The sequence below is a fragment of the Pithys albifrons genome, chromosome 3, assembly GCF_047495875.1.
Source record: "Pithys albifrons albifrons isolate INPA30051 chromosome 3, PitAlb_v1, whole genome shotgun sequence".
Classification (NCBI taxonomy): domain Eukaryota; kingdom Metazoa; phylum Chordata; class Aves; order Passeriformes; family Thamnophilidae; genus Pithys; species Pithys albifrons.
The window spans coordinates 25,734,897-25,756,772 of NC_092460.1; positions in this window are offsets into that span (position 1 = coordinate 25,734,897).

Genomic DNA, 21,876 nt, shown 5'->3' on the forward strand with positions numbered 1-21,876 from the left:
AGAAAGTTCTGCAGGGGGAGAAAAAAAAAAAAAAAAAGAGAAGCACCTTCCCAGAAAGGAAACTTCATTACCCTCAGTCTTCCTTGTCTCTGATGATCTGGGAAGGAAGAAGAAGAAAACGAATCAAAGCAAGCCTCCATGGAAATGATAGTGTATTCCTGATGAAACCTAAAACACTAAATTCTTCCCTGTACAACCACACAAATGAAGATCTCCTTACAGCCATCACTGAAATGCAATAATTTACCCAGTAAATCATGACCATCAATTAACCATGAACAGAAGTGTTACATGACTTCTTGAGTCAGGAAATGGAGCTACCAGGAAAAACCCTCCAGTAACTTTGCCTTCTGCACATACTGCAAAACCAGAAGGCTCTCTGGTGCCTGCTTCCTTAGATATCCTACAGCATGGAGAAATTCCAATTGGCATGTAAACAGAGGGGTATATACATACATCCCAAGTAATCTCACCCACTACTAATCAAGAGTTTATACATGAGCTTTGAGATTTTGGTAGAAGACATTACTTTGCAGCATTCTTCAGCTGGCACGTGATCAGAGGTTGGCAGAAAGGGTTACTGGCTGTATCATATTAAATACACATTGGGTTTGGGTAATGCTGGTGGCTGAGGCCCAAAGTGAAAACAAATCTCTGGCACCCTCTCCCACCACAAAAATTCCTCAGGGAAAAGAAAGACAGACTAGAAAAGGAGTCTGGCTGACAACTGTCAGAGCAAAGGGATGAGGAATGGAAAGGACCAGTGGACAGGCCTGCAACATGTTTGCTTTGCATATGCTGTTTCATTATACATGAGAAACATTTCTGTCTGAAAAGGAGCTTTTCAGCATAAAGGAGAACATTTGGTACCTGTGATAGTGTGGAGAAGTTAAGGTCAATTAGGGCTTTTTACCATGCCCGAGAAGTTTAGTCTTATCTAAGGCATTACTTTCAGCATGTGCTACAATGGTTAGAAAGTAGAAAAGAGGTCTTTAAAGGAGAGTTTTATACATGGTGTGTATAAATGATATAGCCTATTTCAGCTGTCACTGAGGTTGTGGAGTTTGAGCATGGTGTGTCACAAAACAGGATACGCTGCTGTCTTTAGTGAAGCCAGTTTGACTTGATGCCATGGAATCAACAGCTAAATTTCTGTTGAGCTAATAGCTAAAATGTGAAAGTAAAAATAAAAGATCCACTTACAGGTATATCACTGTGTAGCATTTAGTACTTTTATGTTTACTGACAGAGAACTGAAACCCCAACTGTATTATGAAATATTCCTTGAAGTGGTAGACTGGCACATTTTAAATACCCTCATATAAATAGGCAATTTAAATGTACTGGTAAAAGGAAAATATCTATTTATTTGTTAATTATCAAATGCTGTCTTTCAATGACATCTCACAAGATGACACAGAGGATTACCACTATGTTTTGTACAAGACAGTTGGAAAAAGTCTCAATAGAACCCATAAAAAAGTGCCTGTTTTTAAGTATTTCCTGAATGAATCCCAAAACTGATGGGTTAGAAATGGAATGTGTTGGATGATGATATGAATTTTGTACAGTGTTTAAGTCTTGTAGTTCAGACATTTCAATTTGGTTCTGACTCTTTCATTAGTTCATATTTCTTGGTTTGAATCTGAGTAAACAAGACAATTTAACTCAATTCCTGCATCTCTAGTGTCCTACAAAGGCAGGCTTTGCAACTGAATCTGAAGTTTAGTCCCTTTATGAAACATTGTGTTAACTACCGGGAGTTTGAGGAGGAAGGAGTTTTTGTAAAGGAAACTTGCTAGCCAGTGTTGCTTATTGCAATTTTTGCCAATTACCAATCTTTATCTCTGGGCAAAAAACAAGTCAAATGTTACCAGAATAGGCTTTCTATTACAAATATATCATCCAATATTGACATCACATGGATACACAATTTGGGAGCAATTCCACCCATCACTACTGTGGTATTGGCTTTCTGATTATATTGCCTGTTTGGGTTGTGCGCAAGCCATTTAAGCACAATTTCTCTGAACTTTGTAGGACATAATTTGTCTCTGTGTTACCACATTACTTGCTTAAATGGGGTTAAAAGAGATAAAAAAAAAAATCTGCTTTGAGAAAGCTGACTTCTCATTGCCTTGACATCTGTATTTGTCCAGGAACTAAACCAAAAACATGAAGCCAAAAAGCAATGATGCCATTGTACAGAAAATCAGTGAACACATCACTCTTTACTATTTAAATGGAAAAGATGCTCTATACAAAGGCTTTCCTGATTAATTTCTCAAAATTCTTCCTCACATTCAAGCAGTTTACCAAAGCCTTTAAGTGCTGACTAACAGTTGAAAACACTATTATAGAGGACTATGGGGTTCTGTATGGTTCCTGCTGATAACTTAGTTTCATATCCTAAGTTGATAGAAAATGGTATTACAACAGATTTGGAACAGCTGTCTTAGGCTATCCTTCGTGGTGTAAAATGTTGCCTGAGAAATCAGGAAAGAAAATTCAGGTTTTTTGCTTTCTAATATATCACTCTTGAGGTCATGGAATCCTGCGAGACAAAGAAATATAAATTATATCATTTAGGAAACATGGAGCAGTAAAAAATAATTTTTTACATAAGGATCCCCAGTCAAAGAAGTGAGGAAGAATATACTCCTGTAGCTGAGGGCACCAACAAAAAACATCAAGAACTGTTTTACTCTGAATTCTTCCTACAACACCATCACAGAGTCTTCTGCTAGCAATTTCTTTCCAGAGAAACAGGTTCAGAATTTGTCACATTTCCAGACTTCCACTCTCAGTAAAGAAGTTATTTTCAGTGTGCCATGAAAATCTTTCACTAGCAAGATCTTGCTGGATGAAATTAGCACATCTTTAAGATTAAGTTACGTAGTACACAGCCTGTTAGTCCACAGTGGCTTTGCTATTTCACACTATAGGTCAGTGGAAGAGAAAAGCAGAAGGACAGCAGGTGAGCAAAAATAGGAGAGTCCTAGATTCATGGCAGTCCTGTGTAGCAATTTTGCTGTGCTTGGGTCAGAGTAAGGGATGAGTGATCTAATTCTAAATTAAGAGACCACTCTTACACAGAGCTGGAGAGGAAGAACACCTGCAGTGCACTTACTGTTTTCATGCCCTCAGCATATCCTCTGCTTATGCCACATGGAAAGATAATACAGACTTTGGTCCTTTCTGTGACCTTGTAAGGCAGAAGCTGGGCCTTGAGAGGGGCTGTGATGCTTCAAAAAGTTTCTTTGGGCAACAGGATAAGCAGGGCAGGGAAAACTGCTGAAGAGAGCATGAGGACTCATGTCTCACAATAACTGTGGGCTGAATGTTATCCTGAAAGTGGAATCAAAAGACAGAAATGTTTTTCCTCTCTCTGCCAAAAAAGGAACAAGAAGTTGTACATAGGAGCATTGGTCCTTTCATAACTGCATCTGGAATAATTAATATGTTACTGTGCAGAATCACAGAGTTTGGAAGGGACCTCTGGAGATTGTCTAGTCCAGCAGTCTACTTAGAGCAGGGTTAACTAGACCATGTTGCTTATTATTGTGTCCAGTCAGCCTTTGAATATGTCCAAGGAGAGAGACTACACAATTTCTCAGGACAGCCTGTTTTAGCATTTGACCATTTGCAGTAAAAAACCCAACCAACCAACCAATCAACCAACAAAACAAAACAAAACAAAACAAAACAAAACAAAACAAAACCAACAACAACCAAAAAACCTTTTAACATTTAAATGCAATTTCATGTATTTGATTTTGTACCCATTTCCTCTAGTCCTTCCACAGGATATTACTGAGAATGGTCTCTGCCTTCTTTACTCACCCCCATTAGATATTTATACAGGCTATTAAGACACTATGAGTCTTCTGTTTCCCAAGCTGAACAGTTCCAGCTCTCTCAATGTCTTCCTGCATGTCACATGCTCCAATCCTTAAATAATCTTCATATTCCTTCATTAGACTTGCCCCAATATGTCTGTCCTTGTCCTTGTGGCTGCAGCACTTCAGATGTGGTTTCACCAGTGATGAGCAGAAAGGAAGGATCACTTGTCTCCACCTGCCTGCAGCAGTCTTCCCAATGTCATCTTTGCCTCAAGGACCTGGCTTATAGTCAGTTTGTTGTCCATCAGTACTTCCTGGCCAGCAGATCTTTTCTGCCATGCTGCATTTAGCTGATGCATCGCCCTCCTCTGTGCTGGGGCATGGGCTAACAATCCTCAGGTCGAGGATTTTGCATTTCACTGAGATTCTGGTTGTCCCGTTTCTCCAGCCAAGAAGTCAGTGAGTTCCTCAGTCTTTTCCATGGTTCTATTCAGCAGCATGCCTACATTTCCCCACTTTTTTTTCTTCTACTTTTATTTTGTTTTCCTTTTTTGTTTGTTTGTTTGGTTGTTTTAGATACACTCATAAAAGCCTTTCCACTTTTCCTTTATATCCTTCACCAGATTCAACTCCAGCTGGACTTTGATTTTCCTAACCTCATCCTTGCATGATACAATGTGTCCATATTCTTTATGGGAGATCTGAAACTAGCTCCATCTCTTACATGTTTCTTTTTTATGTTTGAGGTTTGTCTGGAGCTCCTGTTTCATCCATGCAGGCCTCCTGCTATCTTTCCTTGGCTTCCAATCTGTCAGGATGGATCATTCTTGAGTTTGGAAGAGGCAATCCTGGTAAATATGCTCAAACAGTCTTACAGAAATGTAGAGGATGAGGGAGGTGAGAGAGAAGGAAAGCAAAAAGGCAGTCTGCAGTGATGTTAGAGACCAGATCATGTGCTTACTCCAGCAGACATGTAATTTACCATGTGAAGAAGACTATTCTAATAGAAGAGCAATTGAGAAAGGCTTGTTCTGTAATACCGAATTAACTGGACTTTTTGGGAATCTTCTCTGGATATGGAAACATTCAATAGGATTTTGCATCACATCAGACCACAAAGAGAATTTGGTATCAGTATAAATCTGGATCTCTAGCCTGTTGACTAACAGGAAGCTCAGTCCCCAAAAAGCTTTACCTTTAGCCAAGCATAGAGTTATAGAATCATTAAGGTCGAAAAGGACCTCGAAGATCATTGAGTTCAACCTTTGACCAAACACCACATCAACTAAAGTATAGCACTAAGTGCCATGTGAAGTCATTTCCTGAACACTTCCAGGGAAGTCTCTGGCTTGTAACAGAGATGCGAGAGCAACACTTGTGTTCCAAGTCCCTGTGTAGTTCATGTGTGAGGAGGCAGATCAGACAGCACATGTGAATGTGTAAAGTTTCAGACATGCAGGGGGATTCCTTCAGTTTTAGGGAAAAGGAAGATAATGTCTTGAGTACACCTTCTTCTCTTAGAATGTGTTAATTACCATGGGGTTCTGAATTCTGATGGGATGAAGAGGCTGCCAATAATATTCTTTTTAATAACATATTCAATAACTGAAATTTTAGGTGGTTTTCTCCTTTCTGTTTTTCCCTGAGGCATAGAATTTAAATGGAAGACAGCTGCTCTAACCCTGGCATGCGAAGATCACGGATGTTGGGACTCTGGGGTAATGCACTGACAAGGGACTTGTCTGTTAAGTTAGCAGGTGGAAGACAGTCAGGGAACTTTAAAGTAGCTCTGATAGTTGTGGTTAAAAGCAGGCAGATCAGAAGAGTCTCTTATATAAAGACATTGGTACTCTAGTATGAGAGGAACATACATTTCATCCTACTTGCTTCTTTTTATATCATAGAGGAGAACAAGACTGTTACATCCCTTTGAAGGGTACCCTTCACCTGCTATCACACTTCAGAGCTCCAGCAGATTTTCACAATCTGTTTGGCTTCTGCTGGCTGCCCAGATCTCCGGCTGTCTCAGTCTGGAGGATTCAGACTGTACTGTCCTTATCAGTTAGACTGCCCAGACACCTTCTCAACCAGTGTCGTGTTTATTCCACAAGGATCTCGTCCCTGCGTGTCGCACAGCTCGGCGCTATTTACCTTTTGCCCACAAGGTGGTAGCGCAGCATAAGCATTAATGTAAACATGATGCTTGGCTGAGCTCCTGCCTTGTTACCTGACAGTCTACTGGACAAATACTGGCAATTTTCTTCCTCTTCATTAACTTTCTAATTAAAGAACAGTGTGATATATTAGGCCAAAGGCATATACATCGGGAGAGTAAATATTTGTGGAAAGAAAGAAGAGATACAGATATCTATTCCCCCCCCCCCAAAGGACAATGTGGAAAGAATGAGTGATAGGAACAAAATCATGTAACACAGCTTTGAGATTTTGACTTGTTTCCAAAGCGGGGGGAGGGGATGGGGGAGGTGGGGGTGGGGGGTGGGACTGTGGTGGGGAATGTTTCAGATGTTATCGAGTGCTGCTCAACGCAAATGAACCAGTGTGGGCTGAAGTGGTCCCTATCATCACACTCAAGTGATTCTCTGGCTGCAGAGTGTGACATGGTAGAACTTGTCCTTTCAAGGTCCACCAGAATGCATATCTAGCAGCTTGTAGGACAATGTGTTGGTCATCTTTTTACTGAAATATTTGAGCTCTCTTCTAAAGCTAATGTGGGTCAGTTTTTCCCTTGGCATTACTACTGCTACTGGTTTCAGGCAGTCCCATCTAAAACCTCCTCCCACTTTCCATAATTCATTGCTACTTACCACACCTGGCAGCATGATTATGACAGATCAGGAAACTACTCTCTCATTATTATTCTCTGTGTAACATATAATGCTTTTATTCAACCAAATTTCAGAGGTCTAGTTCACAATGCACATTCATGAACAGTTGTGCTGTCACCATCACAAGGCATTGTGCTGGTTAGGAATGGGAAGAAACACATTAAACCAGAGTTGAACTCGTGAACCCACTTTATCATGGCCCTGTGCCTAATTTCCCATGGTAAATGAGCTCTCCTGCCAGGGTTAGTGCCTTTATTTTCAGTTTGTTACATCAAATGAGATAAAATTTCCTTTAAAACATGTAAGTCTCCTTAATGTTATGGAGATAACTACTTAGAAAATTACTTAATAACAAAATAACTATTAATTTTCATACCATTATTAGAATATATCCAAGGTAATTAACACCTCATGAGTATTCATACATGCTCAAATCCTTTTCATATTATTAGGTCACAAAATAAAAGTCAGTTTTAAGAGTTATTTTTAGTAGTCAGTTCAATAGAAAATCAGGGCATACATATAAACTCTTTAAGCTGACATCCTATCCCCAGTGAACTGAGCTCAATCCTGGGACATATGACCTAATCAGGCAGTGACTTTTTCTGGAGAGGAAGAAGTGGGAAGAGAGCTTCATCTCCTAATTACTGTGGTTTCAATCTGCATATCTCATAATAGTTAGGCCTGATTAATTAGGGCACTCTCTAGACTGCCTAAAGTGATATCTCTTTCAGCAGGTTACCAAACAAAGTGGTTCTAGCCTCAAAGCCAGGCTGCTAGGCTTCTTACACAGGGCTGAAAGGACATAGTGTATTAGTGTCAAAGAGATCAAAAGAAGGTTTTCAACCTAGTTGGTACCAGAACCTAGTACTGAAACAAAATTCCCTTGTTTGAGTTTATTTACCAGTAATTCTAGGTGGTCTCCCATCAAAGTGCTGGAAAGTCCTCCTTAGTGTCATAGTGACAGCCCACACTCCTTACAACCAAGACAAAGTGTTGCACAAACCACGCAAGCTCCTAGTTCCCAAGAGCATTACTACATACCATGGGCCTGACTCCAATTCATTTGTTACAGTAACTGTAGCAGGAGGCCTTCATTTATGTCAAAGTAGCCTTATAGTGTGCTGATAAAGTATTATGAAGTATTCCAAGGAATGGACATAGCTGTCTCCAAGAAATGGAACTGATGTTCCAGTCTAGTGAAACTGTCCAGTTGAGTGAAAATACTTGTACTGATAAAAACAGTTTAGTCAGTATGCTCATGCCACTGTTGGAGATCTCACACTCTTGACAGACAGAGCCTGGCACAAATTTGGAGTCTAGATGGGGCCTAGATCAAATGAACAATTTGGAATTAGAATCATATAGCAATGATCATTTCAAAATGCTTTTATTTACAGAAACCCTCAACTGAAATAAAGTCTCTTAACAGGAGGTCTTGATTACTTTTCCATTTCCAAACCACACATCATAATGGGGATGGAATGTAGTTACCATAAATTGTTGGTTTACAAATCGTCACTGACTTGTTAGCAATGGCTAGGATGTTCGAGTTAGAGCAACAGTTTGGATGTGATAAAATAGCAAGAGGCCATTTTTCATGGCATCACTGGAATGAATATAAATGAATTCTTCCCGGAGATTCATTGTGGTGGTTGTGGCAACTAGCAAACTGCATATTTCCTGCTGATGTTGAAATCAATGGAAGTTTTATTATTGGCATTGGGAGAAGCAGGATTTGACCTTAATAGAAAAGAGAAGAGGAAAAGAGAAAAAGATGAGGAAAAGAGAATAATGAAATTGAGAGTTCTAAAATTACTAGATACAGTTGTCTGAGCGGAGACACTTCAAATGAGGAGTCTGAAAAGCAGAAAACTGGGGTCCTTTTTTATTTGGATTTTATTCCAAATTTTTCTTTTTTTCTCTGTTTGTGAACATTGAAACTGAGCAATTTACTAATACTAGTCACTGCTGAAAATGCAGATTTTCAAATTTTCATTTTCTTGGAAATGCTTCTGCCTCTCTAATGGCACAAAAGAGTTCCCTTATAGGGTTTTGGATGAAGTCTATAGAAATCAGCAAAGGCATTCTTTCAGGGAAGCCAGCACAAACTTCATTCCATCCTTGTGTTTGTGTCATGACATAGATCATTATCAGTTTTTTAATGTTGATCAAGTAAAATCCTCACCTGTTAACAGAGAAAACAGGCAACCTTACCTGTCATGCAGGTAAATCTTTATCAGAGAAATTTGCTTAGATAGCCCAAAAGAAGCCACCACACTTTCTTAACTGAAAGACCAAACCACTCAAATTTATGTATTTCTCCTCAAGTACTCAATAAAAATAGACTAAACCAAACAAAATAACAATGTATGCATTCTCACCACATGGAACAACACATCACAAGCTGACTTCCTTTATCACATATATTCAAAACACTGCTCAAGGTCATGATTCCTAAATATAGTTGTTTAAATATTTAAAAGAGCAAAACCTCGTCCTCTAAGGAGTAAAATTTCCAGTGACTTCACAGAGACCAGAACAGATAAATAGCTGAGTAAATTTAACACTAGTGTTGGTAGGTTGATCTGTATTAGCTGAACATTTAGTACTTGCCCACCTAGATTTTAACAAAACAATCATATAAGCATCCTTCCTAAAAACAGCTAATGGCATAGCCTCTAAATACACAAAGAGTAAACGCAAAATTCTGCCCAAAAGAAGTATTTGTCCATTTGATTGATGTTCTATCATTCAATACCCACAAACCATGTCCTGAAATGCAAGTCTATATCCAAGGACTATGATCTTTAAAGTTCACAAAACTACTTGTCATGCAAAAAGGCAAAGCAGGGTCAATTTAACTTTTGCTAACAAAAACTGAAATTACACTATGCACTAAATGGACTCTAAGATGTGGAGACAGAGAAACCAAGTCCAAAATCACCATGATTTTTTTTAAGGTAAAGGGCTAATAGAGTTCAATATTTCCCATCTGACACTAATTTTTGTTATCTATGCAAAATTCACAGCCTTTTAAACAGCATATGCTGCCCCATTCAATGAGGCAGGTTTGTAAAAAAAAAGTTGTGTCTAATAAATGTCATTTTTCCTTAACAGAGTCAGACACTGTTGAACTCTAACATGTAAGAGCAGATGATCCAACTGAGATTATCACAGAAAATTCAAGAGGAATTTAATCCAATCCTTTGAACTTTCAATAAGATTACTTAACTGTGAAGTACACAAGGAACTATGTTGACTATTGTCATATTTGGCTAGACAGCCCTCATTTTACCAGAGCATTCTCTAGAAAATGATCCTTTATCCCCAAAGTGTTTCTGGTGTTGCTTGAAACAGACAGCAAACACAGCTGAGACTGATTTTGAAGGAAGTGTTCTCTTCTTGAAGGAAATATTGTGTTCTAAAAAATCCTAACCTGTCAAAAAATTCCCCTTCCCAGGACAAAAGGTAGTTAGTGCTTCTCAAAAGATGCACTTAAATTTAATAGCTCCATTTATCTTTTGCCTGGAAGACTTATCCCGAATCTGATCACTGGAGTACACAAGGTCTCTACTGAAGAGGTAGCTATAGCGCATTTCACTCAAGCAATAAATTTGTTTCTCATTCCTCTAGAGTGGAACAGAGGTCTTGGGAACAAAAATAGCAAAATACGTGCATTTCACAACAAGATGACTTTTCCTCATCAGTGCACTGCTCTGCGGAGGATTGCAGAAAGAAGTATTTCAGTTTCACTACTTTCGTCTGAAGACTGTGATGTTTAAAAGAGAATCATTCAAAGTGGTATCTTGCAGGTGTGTGGTCTCCCTTTTTTTGGAAATGGATTTGATTGTACTAGTTTGACTTAATTACTGTGACTTGTTTTAACTCTGAATAAGTCTGGACTATGGTTTTACTAGGTGGTACAATTTCCCAGACTCATAATGAATAAAGGTACTGCTATTAGAAAAAATTTCAAAATGTTTCAACATTTCTCTACGTGGCAGACAGAATGGTTTTGCAATGTAAACTTATCTAACCTAAGCTGCCTTGCTTGCACACCGGTAGCTGACTCACTGTGCCAGCAGGGAGCTTAGTAAGGGCTAATTTGCCCATCTTGGGAGAGTTTTGCAGCCTCTGCTGAATTTCCTACTCCCATGACTAGACTCGCCCTGCTGGCACTCGTCTGCAGCTGGAGGCCAAGTCTGCCACCTCCACGTTTCAGTGGAATCACAGCTCACTCTTAAGATGTCCTAGTACATGCCATAGTAATACCAGTTAATACAGTACTTGCCTGACCTACATCAGTTTTGATTAAGAGCAGAACCCAAAAAACAGACCTGGACTCCAGAAATTATGGACCAGAATATTTAGAGGTTGTGCAGACCTTACATGGCAGACCAAGTTGTCTTTAAATGTACTAAAATTCAGGCATAATAAAGTCATTTTCTCTATCAAGATGTTAAGGTCCAGTTTACTCTAATTCTGTGCTTTTTATATGCTTATTTTCCAGTAACTGAGCAATTCGAGAAATAACATTATTTCAGGATTGCCCTTTTATCCATGTGCACTTCCACGTTCCCTTTTTCCTTGCACTTAACTCTACATTAGAGAACTTTCACATTTCAACATTCTGGGGCTAAGAGAAATGCATAAGTGCTTCCCTAAAATCCACAGTTAATGCAGGGAGCTGCTCATAATCAAGCAGTAGGCTGGGAGGAGGATTCATTGAGACCTCACGTTTGGAATATACCCAGAGAGGCATTGAAGGGTCTTAGCCAGCACAATCCTAAGGATGCCCAAGAAGCTGACAGACTCTGTAGAAACTCCTGTGGAGATCAGAAGATGCTTCAAACTGAGTGCTTCTTACATCCTGCTTGATGGATATAATAGCAAATGTTCAGGCATCTGGTAGCCTTTGGCCATGTGCTTCCGAAAGAGTGTGTAGTGCTGCATACTGGTTAAAGAGCACAAAAGCTGTCGGGTCTGTGGTTTATAAACAATGCACAAGCCAGAATGTGGTATTTAGTAAACTGATGTGTTTTGAATGTATGTAGATGTTGTTGTTACTGATATTTAAAATATAAACCCACCACCAGCACAACCTTCCAAACTGAGTCCAAAATACCTATCCTTGCCAGGGACAACAAAATAACCCAATTTTGGAGTTTCTCGGTCAAGACAGATTTGAGTCATGACATTTCTTTAAAATAAACATCAGGAAAATGTCCAAAAAGTGAGATCAGCCCACTTTTTAAAGCATTTTTTTATCTCCTAAATATTTTGCCTAGTATCAGTCACATTTTCCTGGAAAATTGTAGTCTGACATAGAAGTTTGCCTGTACAATTTCAGGTGGATTAATTTCAGCTTGAAAAATTCAGGGTGGGGTTCAAAATCAGCTTCATAATGGAAGGTCTTGCATCAAAATAAATTATGACAGAAAGAGCATCTCCATTTTGTATTTTCTCCTGCCAGCTCACAATAACTGTGCCTCTGCTACCGAACATGCAAGCCAAAAAACAGAAAGACAAAAGCCAAAGACAAACCAAAAGACAAGAAGCAGAGACAGCAGAGAAGACAGAGAAAGAAAAAAATCTACCTCACATGCAAACCTTGCTCTGAAAGCATAAAGATAAGAACAACAGTCTCTGTAAAAGTCAGTTTCAAAATCAGGAGATGGCAGAAGCAGTGGAGGTGGCAGAGCACCTAACCTGACCTACTGTCAAGAAGAGCTAATGAAAAAAAAGGTGAAAAAAATATATGGGAAGCTTGTCACTTTAAAAGGAAAAAGTAAATTTTAATACCGACAGTATGCAAACCAATAAAATACTCAGATGTTGGATCAGGTCCATATCAAAGTAACTCAGACTATAATTACATGAGAATGAAAAAATGTCAAAACACAATAATAAAGATACCATGGGGTGCTTTGTCTTTTGTGGAGCCATCCAATTTTTACCACCAAATAAGGAAAAAAAGTTAAACAGAAGTTCAACATAATGATTGCAAAAGGGGAACCATAATGGATGGGGATGGGCAGAAGCATGAAGAAGATCAGAAAAAAGGCTGAAATTAGCAGCAGTAATGAGTGAAAAAAGAGAGGCAACTCTGTACTAGAGACACACCTGAGAAAAGGCTGTAAGAGACAGTCACACTTTGAAGAAATCTCCATATCTAAGTTTGCAGAGGAAGATAGTGTCTTCCATCAGTCCAGCTAGTACAATCAGAAAAAAAATAAGCATGCCTTCAGAAACATGGACCAGCATTCAGGTATGAAGTGGGGGAAAAAAAAACCTCCAAAGGTTGCTTAAAATTTCAAAAATATAAGTTGGAATAAGAAGTATACTACCACTTCCCACAAAATTGATTTTGCCTGTATACTTAGCCTGTTATAACCATACCAATACTGTCACTAGGAATTCCCAGCACAGAGGGTCAGATAAAATTGATCCAGCTGCACTAAGTGAATGCACATCTATTTTCAACAGTTGATAAATCACTTCAGGGTCTAGCCAGAAGCATGCTTAGTCCTAATTGCTTGATGGGGAGTGCTCCCAAATATGCTCATCATGTATCTTCTTTTTCTCCTATTGAAGAGAATAGAAGTTTTAAGCTGTCACTTTGGTGGGAGCAGGATTAGGCCAGAAACACGTGCTTTGAAAACTCTTCCATATTTCAAAGAAAAAAACTATCTTCCCAATAGAAATATCCCATGATTTAAAAATCAGACAATAGAGTGCATGGATTAATGCCTTTTTTTGGTATATAGCATTTCATATTTCTCACATTTCTTCATCAGAATTTGAACTGTATATCAAATGCAAAGAAATGGAGAACAGAAAAGCAAAGTTAGTAATCATTATTCTACGCAATGGCAAATGTAAGGATCAAAACTCTGATTGAGTAAAACCCCCTATGTCTTCAGATTGCACATTTATACTAAAGGGATGGCAACCTTCTGTTCCTAAGAAGCTAGTCCTCTTTATTCTTGCAAACACCTCATTTTATCTTGGAACATAAATAATAATCCTGAACTTCTGTATTTTGTCCTAGATCTGCTACTGCCACTGATGCGAGTTTTGAAAGTGCAAGGAATAGGCACTGGGCTAGAGCTTTAGGCTGTAAGATCTAAGTCCAAGTCTATGCCTTTTTCTATGTCTGAGAAGTGCCCACAGTTTTATGGGTAACATATAAAAACAATTGAAGTAATTGTGGTGGTCTTATATTGTTTAGATTGTTTTCTTTCCGCTCCCCAACCTCGTAATATGAGCAGAGCTATTACAATGATCTATTATAGCTGGGTCCAGACTCACTATAGAAAATTTCATCCAAACTGAGAACCAAAATGCAGTCACAGCTCCAAACAGCTTAGGGATGAGATGAATTCTTTGTCTATCCTGTATCCTAAATGCATCCAAATTACTCTAGTATCCATGTATCTATGTGGACCACTTAACTCCCTCTTGAACTCTCCTTAGTGCTTTAAATTGCTTGTCAGCCACATATGAAAATGTCTACCTCATCTAAAATTTACATTGCAGAGTTTTCTATCACTGATTTCTCTCAGCAGTAAGGTTTCTTCTGATCTCAGTGCCACTGGAATGGTGAGACCGAGCTGTTCCTGCCTTTTGCACAGAGTTGTGTTTGGAGCAGAAATGTAATGAGCCCTGGGTCACAATTTCAGCAGTCCCTTATTTAGGGTCAGCATGGGGGAGGGCTAGCTGAGATAACAAGGTAATATGATTGCTTCTGCTGGCAAGAGGACAGATGTCAACATTACCTCTCCTTTTCACGGAAACATACCTGGCTTTATGAAGAATAGGTTAGCAAATATTTTAATACAAATAGCAACCTCAGCAGAGCTGCCAAAGCAGGCTCCAAAGAGACTGACTTGTTTACAGTCTGGACCAGTGCCTTAAAACCTGACGTGCTTATTCAACAGAAAATTAACCCCAAAACGTGTATCATCGTTACTGCAGAGAGAAGCTCCAGAAAGATAATATCCTAACTCCCTCCAGCTGAACACAGGACATTGTCCACATTTTATCACATCAAGTGCCCTTGTAGTCATTCAGAATAAACAAGCAAATAAAGAAGTGAGGTATATCACATGTGATAGCTTGGGTCACTGGGACTGCATATCTGTTTGGATCTGGCCCAGCCTCCTGCCTTCATTTGAATTACTACTGGAATCTAACTTCTTGCATTGTTTTAAGAGACTAAATTGTTCTCTCTATGTACTTTTGTCATCCCAACTCAGATGTTATCTTTTTCTTTCCCACTCTAGTTTTTGGCTACAAAAAATATACATGGAGTAGTGAGCTGAGAAGAGCCTTTATTTCCCAGCTGCAGAGTGTGTGTGTCTGTGTCTATGGTACCACTCTCCGTCAAGTTCCTTTGAAAAAAATTATCATTTATGAGGTCATTTGTTTAAGAGGTTACTAGTGATCCTCATGAAAATGAATATTGCTATAGATTTGACCTTGGAAGCAACACTGGTAATACCAAACTGATGTAAGTAAAAGGGAATAGAAGAAATTATTTCCAAAGTTACTGTAAACTTGCAGTGACGGATGAAACTTTCATAGGGAATGATCACTGATCTGGAAAAGTCACTCTGCAGAGGTGTCATTATCTTTAGCTATCAAATTTCTTGGAAGATGAAGAGTAAGACTAGCCCTGGAATTATTATGCAAAGGCCTGGAATACTTGATTTACCAATAAAGACTTCGGTCAGCATTCATTGCATAAGTCAGTTGATTCTGAGCAATCCCATGGGCGAGCAAGAGAGACTGCAGAGGAGGGACAGGTATGAGTCAGGATTTCCTGTGTGACTTGATGCCAGAGCTCTGTGTGAGACCAGACAATGCTCTGCATCCTCCATGGAGGTCAGTGGTGGGCACTAGTGTAGCAGCTTCTACGCTGAAAAAACATGCCATTTAATGGCATATTAAACTCTGCTTCTTTGGGAGAAACTTATCTCAGACTTCCATATAACCTGGAAACTAAAGTAACTGGATTTGGATTTCATGCAAGTGTTCATGGGTCATGGAACTTTTACTGAAACTAGAAAAAAAAAAGAATTTTTTTCTGTCTCAGACTATTGCCATTGAGATCCAAGCTGAAATAATTTATGAGGTGTCAGTGTTAAGAGACTGTATTCATGATCTAGCAGAAAGGCTGAATAGAGGGAGCCATCGCTTGGGGTGGCCAAAAGTGACACCCATTTATGATGACCACTCTTGATGACCAGTTTGGAGGTATAGGAGTTACTTCCTTGTTCAACTACTCTATCAGCAAACTTCTAGCTGGACATACAGGCTTCCTGAGGCTGCAGCAATATGTCATTTCTTGTGGGGATGGAATAACAATCCCTGTCAAAGTGATGGACTGCTGTTAAGAATGAAAAACTGAAGCAGCCTGCAGTTATCAGGTCACAGGAATTTTTGGGGATTAAGCACATAATACAACTGGGGTTTGGTGGAAACTGAAAACATATACCCACTTCCACTGAAAATACCTGACAGCACCTCCTCTACACTGACAGTGTAATAGAATGCAATGAAAATTAAAAGGTTTCACACTGTATCATGTAAAATTTTTAAAGGAATTGTATCACTTTTATAGAATTCTATAGCTGTTTAAAAACAAAACCAGAAAAAAACAACACTGCTCCCTCTTATGTCTGTATTTTTAGAGAACCATCTGCAGAATCTCATTAGAGCCAAACCTACTAAATTCCTTACAACTGTCCCACAAGTGTGGTTCTCAAAGCAAAAAGGACAAAAATGCTGGCAGTTCATGTAATGTCTTTTTCACTTATACAATAAGAGAAGATATCTAAGAATTTTAATGGTATACAAGTCTCTGGTGGCAATAATCAAGCTGGACAGCCTTCTCTACAAGCTCAGCCTTGTTTATGTGCATGTCCTCTTTTACACCCTTGTCCCATCTCTCTCTCTGCTCCTGAGAAGGCAAAGAAAAAAATACATTCTCTGGAAAAACAGCAGACTGAACTAGAATGCAGTACTTGGATGACTGAAAAAAACCCCAACCAACTTTATACATTTTACAAGAGCTACTTCTGGGTCTGTTTTACTTGAAATAAATATTTGCCTACTAAAGAGTCTGGTTGCGTTTAAGTGGCATACTAAATTTTTCCCTAAATAATCCTTACTCAGTTCCCCACCTTTCCTATAAGTAGCCCAGTTTCCCTAATCTTTTCTATCAAAACTCAGAAAGGAGCAGAGTCCCCTCCTCTCTCCCTTGCATCATACATGATCTGGAACTCTGCACCTCAAAATTCCTACCTTGTACCCTTCTTGCCATTTAGTGCATTAACTGCTCTGGCCTTGTGCTATTTTTCCTCCTCACATGTCTGATAGAAAATGTTAAGTATCCTTGTGACCTTTAAACATCCTCTTTACTCCTCTTTACATGATCCAGACTCATCTGCACCTCCTGTCAGAAAATCCTGTGCATGCACCTGGCTTGATTACATCAGCATATATGCACACAGCTGAGCTAACACATTTCAATGAATCTACTGCAGAAGCAAACGGAAATGAATACCTCTCCTTCTGTCCACAAGCCAACAGTTGATCTACCATGGCATCAATTTGGCATAAAATGAGAGTTATCTGTAAATCCGTGTCACTGTTACCTGAATGTCATGAAATAGAGCTAGAAAAGAACAATACTGACAAGATTTTGATGGCAGGCACTAAAAACTGAAGTTTTGTCAGTTCCTTGTGCTTGAAACATCAGACCTTCTTGGTGTTATTTTTTTTCTTCTTTTCTATTACATAAAGTAGCTACATATTCTGGAAGTTACATGTGAGTAAAGCAAGAATTGTATGAGAGATCCAAGACTCATATCCCTCACTATACGCTACCACACATTTTACCTTACATGCAGACAGCCCATCAGTTGTATATCTCAAGATTGCAGCTACAGATATGGCATTTTTCAGTGTTATTTTGGTGTACATAAGTGGGTGATACCTCGTTCTTTAACCTAGACAACAAGCATGCAGAAATCATCAGAAAGAGTCACAAGAGTCATATAAATGTTCATGCACAGCAATACGTCTGATCTGTACTCCAGAGTTTGACTCTGCATATGCAGTCCTTTTCACTTCAAGGGCAGAAGGCTAATGGATTGGAGGGCTCTGTAAATAACTTCTGATCTCTGCTGAGCAAGATGGACCAGTGAACATGGGTTCATCACAGGCACCAGTTAGCTGAAGGAGAACAGCAGTATAGGAAAACAAGTGTTACTAGGAATAAAATGTCTGCTTCAGATTCTTGTTTGGAACTTGACACCAGAGTACCAGGAAAGTCTCTGTGGGAGAGTTTGGAAGACTTCAATTCATGTCTGGTGGAGCAAACAGCAGTTGTAAAATCTCAAGAGATGAGGGCCACCCAGAGTGTGTCAGTTTATCAACTGGACAGCTGCGGTGTGTCTACAAATGCCAAACCATAAGCATATTGGCAGGGGAAGCAGGAATTGTGGCCAGCACGCAGAGAAGTGGCTCCTAAGTTTCTGAATTGCCTGCCTCTCAGAATACACTTACGGTCCAGGCCAGCCTGCCAGCTCCAGCAAGACTACTGTGCAGCAGCCCAGTGACATAAACACACCTCACACCTGGCTTCACAGCCTTTGGGGAAGCCTGTATTATAGAGGATGGCAATTTGGGAATAGTGTAGCACTCAGCTCAAGTCCCTGCCTCAGAAAGGGTAGTGAGATAATGGCAGTGTAACTGGAAACACCTTATAGCCTTATTGCTCTTCAGCTGGAGAATCAGCCCTTTGGGAGGTACAAGCAGCATAATACAGGGACCTTCCAGTGGTAGAGGAACCACTGAGGGACTTGATAAAATACTCCAGGATCACAGGACTGTGAGCATAGAAGCAAAGCCCCTTTTACACACCACACTGGTGTTGCCAGAAAAGAGAGCCATGACTCAAGCGCAGAAGAGTCAGTTGTTGCTGATGGCTGAATTTTCCACACACATAAAAAAACGCAAATTTGGAAATCAAGACAAAGAATTATGCCTCGAAGAACAACTTGGGCTACCAATATCAAAAACAAATTCTCAAGGAAACTGAACATGAAGTAGATTAAAAATTGAATGAATTGTTATCTAAAATATAGATGATATTTTATATCAGTCTTTGGTGTCCTTCAGATACTTTATAAGCTATAATATTTATGATTATTGGTGTTTATAGCAGCAGTAGTAGCAGCATTAATATATCAATAGGTTCTGAAGAGATAAACTCCATTCCTAATGAATTCCTAATGGACTTCTAGTGAATCCTAACAGATTCCACCTAATCCATTCTGAAAACATTAACTAGGGCTTATTTTTTCAGGACTTTAAGCTCCTAACACTGGAAGCAGAGGCAGAGGATTATCCAGGCTTCTTAAAATCCTCTAACTGGTGAAGAGTTAGGCAAAGCAAGGGAAATAGATGCTGTTGTTGCCAACCCTCTGCTATCATTAGGCCTGGGTTAGTGGGCTGTTAGATAGTCTGGCCTGAAGTTTCCTCTTGCTTTCCTATACTTTTGTTGGAAAAGAATACAAACTAGCAGACTGGGATGCACTCTGGAAATGCCTGCAGCTGTTCTGAGGTTAAGAGAGAGAAGAGGGTGTCTTTAGTGTCTAACAAAAGACTCACTCTGTATCTCTACTGACTTTGCTTTCCTTGTGAAGAATCAGTGTCTCCAGAATCCTTGTATGTAACATGGACTCTTCTTCCCTGCGAATACAGGGGAACAGTCTCAGATCATATATTAACCAGGAGTCAGGATCTAGAGGCAACATTTCAATGGACCTATGGATAAAAGCTTGCAGCAATTACTCAAATTAACCAACCTCCAGGTTATGGTGACTATCATGACTGCAACATAGAGAACAACATAGACTGATTTGAATTTGTTTCCCAGATGTAAGATGAATAGACACATGGTCCACATCAGGTGGATAAGACCAGATGGCCATTAAAGGTCCCTTCCAATACAAACCGTTATATGATTCTATAATTTCTGCAGTTGCATGTGTGTTCTAGAGCTATAAACTAGAGAGATGGGCATTTGGGCCCATTAGGAAGCAGATGGTGATTTGGTATAGCAGGGAACATCAAGGTGTATGCTAGAGAGAGAATGAGGAGACCCCTAACTGTTGTTCTGTTTCTCTATTCCTCTACATCTGTCAGTTTTTGTGTGAATTCCTTAAGAACAGCACTGATGCCAGGCCCAGACAACTCCTTCAGGTTGGTTTGGGGAAAGGCAGGCAGGGATGAGCAGGCTCCAACTGTGACCGTGTGCACAGTTGCCAAGTGACACTGTTGAGGAAAATGTTTATAGCCTAAATATTGTGGTCCTATTACTCAGCTGGTGAATCCTCCAGGCTCTGACAACCAAGAGGAAATGGGACCATCTGTCATAAGCTGACTCTACTCATCTTACTCCCTGGATCTTTTGTCATAATCACAGCAGAAGATGAAAAGTGGGAAATAAACAACAATAAAACTAATCTCACTTGTTTGACTCTACCTATAAATGCCACACCTTTCAAAATAATCTTTTGGCTACTGAGGACAGAGTGAGCAGTGAATTTTGTCTAAAAACTTGTGAACAGAATGAACTTCTCCTTTCAAACTTTTATAGCAATGTCCAAGCATTGTCTTGCAACAAAATCCATCTTATTAGTTACAGTGAATAGCTACAGATCTTATTAGGACAGCTCTAACAGGACAGAAGAGGAAAAGGGTTGATTAGTCCTTAATGAAATGCAGCCACAAAGAAGATGACAGCTATGACTCTAGCATGTCTTGCTAAAGAAAGGGAAGTATTAATGTCATTGCAAAAAGCTTTGGCAAGCCTCCACTGTGAATACAATACAATTCTGGCCACCCATGTGTAACAAAGATATATTGAAAATGAAACAGGTACAGAGAATGGTCACACAGCTGATCAGAACTTGCCTAGCAGAAGAGGACCTAAACCAACAAGTTGTTGAGCCTAGCAAATCAAAGGCTGCTGGATGTCCCAATGATTGTAAGTTCAGCAGTGGTAAGGAAAAGTATAAAACTACATAGAGAGAAAAAAAATTGAAAATCTAAAGACAATAGCAGCATCAATGCTTGCAAATTATCTAGGACTAAATTTAGGCTGGAAATTAAAAGGTTTCACACTTCTGGAAGAATGAGTAGAACTTTGGTGCTCTTCTCCCTGCATTCTCTACTCTCTCTCATTCATGTTCTCATCTAGTGGCTAGTTCAGTTTCTCCTATGTAAACCAAGGGTGCAAACAGGTTATTGGACTGAATGGGACCTCCAGCTTCCATGGCTCCCAGGAAATTACATGCTGTGAGTAGCAGCTGTCCTGTGCACTAGGAGTGAGCAGGTTTTTGCCCTATCTGCTAATCTGCAGTAAAGGGATCACATTCCATCTCATTCTGTAAAATGGCATTTAGAGCTACAAAGCAAAACAATGCGTGCTTTTTTTTTTCCACAGATATGGTAAAAAAGTACCCCCACCACTCCTAATGGCAAAGCCACTATGTCTTCCCCTATAGCAATGAAATGGGCACAAGGAGAATCAGATTTTTAACAGAAAACATAAAATTCTACAGAAGCACTGGATATAGGGTAGATGCTTTTAGACTATCCACCATCCAGTACAAAATGGGTTGCCTACTAACTGCTCCATACCAACTTTTGAAGTACCATTCATCCATTATGTGCAGTGCTTTCATCTATACCACACATTACACAATGTAATACTAAAGATAAAAAATGATCAACTGCAGCTCCACTGCTTTCAACAAATCTGCCTTCTATTCCTCTAAGAACCAACACCAGCATCTGGATTAATCTTTAGTTATTTGCAGTAGCACAGCCTTATCGTTAATCTGAATTCTGGAATAAACTCTTATAAACAAAGCCTAGTGTTAGAATATTGAAATGCATTTCATTTATCTGCATGGGAACATGTTATTTTATCCATAAACAAGGGAGCTGTCACATTTAAATATTTCTCCAGAACAGTCATAAATCTCTCATAACTGTATGTCTGAGTCTAGTTCTCTCTTTGAACTTTATCTTGCCTTTATAGAAGTGTTGTCTACACTTCTTTTTTCTTTCCATTTTTTTTTTTGTGGTTTAGTTGTTTGCTTGTA